The following is a 4,558-nucleotide window of genomic DNA, read 5'->3' as shown; positions in this document are numbered from 1 at the left end:
AGGTCATGATCCCAGGGTCCTGGGATCGAGCCCCGCATCGGGCTCTCTGCTCAGCAGGGAGCCTGCTTCCTCCTCTCTCTCTGCCTGTCTCTTTGCCTACTTGTGATCTCTGTCTGTCAAATAAATAAATAAATCTTAAAAAAAAAAAAAGCTTTGTTCACACAAGAACCTATATGTGAGTATTGTAGCATCTTTGTTTATACCTCATAATTGCTAAGGATGAAAAACAATCCAAATATCCCTCATCTGGTGAATGGATTTTAAAAAGTACATTATGGTTACACAATGGAACTCTACTCAGCAGTACAAAGGAACAACGTGCTGATGCATTCAAAATGAATGATCCTTAAATTCATAATGGTACATGAAATAGGCCAGACAAAAGACTACATGCTATTTGATTTCACGTACATGACTTCATTCCAGAAAAGGCAAAACTATGAGGACAGAAAACATCTCAGTGGTTCCAGAAGCGAGGGTGTAAGGGTGGTTTCCTGCTAAAGGGCGTAAGGGAAGTAAGGGAACTTGGAGTGATGGCAATATTCTGTATATTGATTGTGGCAGTGGTTACACGATTATATGTAGTCTCACAGATCGTGCACTATCAGGGGTGAATATTATTGTATGTAAATTCTACCTCCATGAATCTGACATAAAAAAAAAAAAAAGGGATGGACAGGGCACCTGGGTTCCGCAGTCAATTAAGCATCCAGCTCTTGGTTTTGGCTTGACTTTGGTCTCAGAGTCATGAGATAGAGCCCCGAGTACTGCTCCGTGCTCAGTGGGGAGTCAGCTTGAGATTCTCTCTCTTCCTCGCCCCTGCCCCTCCCCACTGAGTGCAGTCTTTCTCTAAAATAAATAAATCTTAAAATGTAATGGAGGTGAAATAAAGATATTTTCAGGAAAAAGAAAACTAAGACAATCCAGCGCCAGCAAAACTACACTATAAGATATTCTGAAGGAAATTCTTTGGAATAAAGGTAAAGGAAAGCAGATTAAACTCTGGACCACAGGTTGAGATGAAGAACATTGGAAATAGTAAATATGTGGGAAAATGTAAACGACTATATTTTGCTCTTTATTCTTTTATTTAAAAAAAATTTTAAAGATTTTATTTATTTATTTAACAGAGATCACAAGTAGGCAGAGAGGCAGGCGGGGGGGCGGTGTGCGGGAAGCAGGCTCCCTGCCAAGCAGAGAGCCCGATGTGGGGCTCGATCCCAGGACCCTGAGATCATGACCTGAGCCAAAGGCAGAGGTTTAACCAACTGAGCCACCCAGGCGCCCCTGCTTTTATTCTTTTAAAATACATCTGTTGTTCAAAGCAAAACAAAACACTGTATTGCGGGATTTACAATACATGTAGATTTAATGAATGTGACAACATTAAAGATATGTCAAGAACGGTAAATGAGCTTGTCCAGTTTCAAGGTACCTCCAATTTACATGAACTGTTAAAATATTAACCTTAATTAATCTGTGAAATGTTAAGGGTAGATACTGTAACTCATATAGTAACCACTAAAATATAAGACAAAGAGGTAAACATAAAAAGCCAATATATAAATGAAAGTGAAATTCTAGAAAGGATGTAGGAAGTGAGCTGGGGAGAGGGAAGACGGTCCTCTAGGGATGCACAAGCCTAGAGGCAGTATGGCAAGGTCTGTGGGGCTGAGTACCAGATTTGGTTGGATCACTGAGAACATGCTTATTGTTCGAGACTATGGAGTGGAATGTGCTTTTCCTAACTGGAATAAGATAGGTACACTCAAATTTTAAACCAAAGTTTAAAAATAGAAAACACTTCCAAACAATTTCCAAGATAGAACCTTGCAAGATTGTATGAGGCAGATCATTCAGGATGACCTCCGTTTAGCATACATAGTTGCAAGTAGTTATTTCTAAAGAATTACAGGAAACTCAGAATCGTTATTTCATTGGAGACAGTATCCTAAATGCCGATTAGATTCCCAGGCCTTAGTAATGCCACATTGCAATAAAATCAAACAAAATATTTAAATTATAATGCTAAATAAGAAATGACTCTCCCTTACTCTGGTGGAAACTTTGGGAGACATTCTAAAGAGTTCTTTTGAACACATTCAGGTGAGATGCTAGTTCTTTATTTAGTTATTTCACTTTAAACTTACAGCTTTCTTTTTCTTTGCAAGCACAGCATCATCTCGTGCTTGGCGGCTGGGACTGGTATGGTGGGAAATGGTGTTTAATAGGTCACAAAAAAGATGATGGCGAGCAAGATACTAACGTTACTGGGCTAAAACTGGAAAGAGATTTCTAGGTGGTGCACCTGTATCTGTGAAGAGGAAATTAGTTGACATGGAATTTCCAGACTCTGAACTGTAAGGATCAAAGGAGAAGCAGAGATCACTTTTTACATTCTCTCTGTGCCAAGCAGAAAATGTGTTGGGTCGCTCTGGAAGCAGACCACTAGGAGGCCACCTAAATGACCAGTATGTTCCTGGAACAGCTTTGTTATTCTTTTTTTTTTTTTTTTAAGATTTTATTTATTTATTTTTAGAGTTATTCTTAAGAATGAGTCGAGGATGTGGTGCTGAAGGTGGAAAAGAAGCAAAGTGGCATACAACAGGTTGTTTGTGGGGGTTATTTGAAAGACTGATTTAATTAAAATTGTTTTATGGGAGTTCATAATTCATAGTAAAGGAGGTGTCCCTGAAGGTTGGGTTAAATTTATAAAACTGAATGCAGAATATAAATTTTGGAAAGCAGGGAGCCAAAATAAGGTCAAAAGCATGAAAGTAAGAATGAAAGGAAATGAATGAATGAATGAATGAATGGGGAAAATATTAGACTTGATGCTTGATATGCCCCCAGCCTCCATGACCATTGCCTTTGTCCAGACTCTGACCACTTATTCCATCATTGTCTTCCAGCTGTGTGCCTTTCATGTTGGCTCAACTACCTCCAAAATCATCTTTCCTATTCACAAGACTGTCATATTAATTTCCCTGGGGAATCTGCATCATCATATCCTTGGCCCGAATTCTCTAATTCCCTCACTGTATTCAGGCAGAACCTGTCTGTTTGCATGACAGAACGCTCCCGTAGTCTGACCCAACCTGGTGTTATGTTTTACCTAAACCACAGCTTTCTTGCCTCTCTGCATTGGTTCACGTGATTTTCCTATGTCACCTTCCCCATTTCTCTTCATTGCATGTATTGACATTTTCGTTTCTGTCATCCATCCATCCTCTCCACAAACATTTACTGACCACTTACTACTTGACAAGGATTGTCCCTTCAAACGAGCTCATTATCTATCTGTATAGACTGACCTATGACAACTAATTGTATCTTGATGGAATAAAGCCCTCGTTGTGCTATGTATCAAGTATTATGAAGACAGAGAAGAAAAGCATGAACTTTACGAGTCAGGGAAGGTTTAACTTAGGAGGTAACATTTGATCTTGTTTTTGAAGGATCAGAAGATGTTCCACATGTATAAAAGAGAAACAGTGGCATGTGAGTGGCACAGTTGGCTAAGCGTCCAACTCTTGGTTTTGGCTCAGGTCATGATCCCAGGGTCATGAAATCAAGCCCCACGTCAGGTTCCATGCTTAGCACAGAGTCTGATTAAGACTCTCTCCCTCTCCCTCTCCCCCTCCCCACTATGGTCTCTCTCTCTATCTCTGTCTCAAATAAATAAATAAATAAATAAATCTCTAAAAAGAAAGCTATCCCAGTCAGAGGAAATAGCCTGTGTTGAATCCCACCTAGCTTACGTTTCCATTCTATAGGATTTCTATAGTTTCTACTTATATCATGCACCTCACAATTTTAGTACTTATGGTGTAAAATGTATAATTTATAATCACATTAGCTGTCTCAGACTACAAACTTCTTGACCAGCTAGTTCGTATACTTCATTTGCATTCTCCTTGAACCCTAGCAAGATTCAAGGTTATTACTGGGCACGTAGTATAGCCCACAAAGACGGTGTCAGGTTAATCTGGTAATCTGTCAACATTTATGGACTCCTTATATTTTTTTGTGCATATGTTCCAACAGAACTTTATTAAGACACTAAAATTTGGATTTCATCAGTAATGAACTATTTTTCTTTTGATTTTTAAAATAATTATTTTTTTAGAGCAGTTTTAGGTTCACAGCAAAACTGAGGGAAGGTACAGAGATTCTTTCACATGTTAATTGTCCCCACACCTGCACAGCTTTCCCTGCGATCCATATCGAGTGGTACATTTGTCACAGCTGATAAACCTACATTGACACTTCATCATTGCCCAAAGTCCATACTTTACATTACAGTTCACTCGGTGTTGCATACTCTAAGAGTTTGCACAAATGCATAGTGATATGTACCTATTATTATGGCATCATACAGTAAATTTTCATTGCCCTAAAAATCCTCTGTGCTCTTCCTGTTCAGTCCTCCTCCCCCCAACACACACACACACACACACACACACGCACACGCACATGCACACACACACACACACACGCACACGCACATGCACACACACACACACACAGACACACTCACTCCTTAGTTTTTATGTGT

This window comes from Enhydra lutris, unplaced genomic scaffold (assembly GCF_002288905.1).
Source record: "Enhydra lutris kenyoni isolate GAN:26980312 unplaced genomic scaffold, ASM228890v2 scaffoldscaffold12, whole genome shotgun sequence".
In the NCBI taxonomy this organism is placed as follows: Eukaryota; Metazoa; Chordata; class Mammalia; order Carnivora; family Mustelidae; genus Enhydra; species Enhydra lutris.
Note: the sequence above shows the minus strand (reverse complement) of the source record.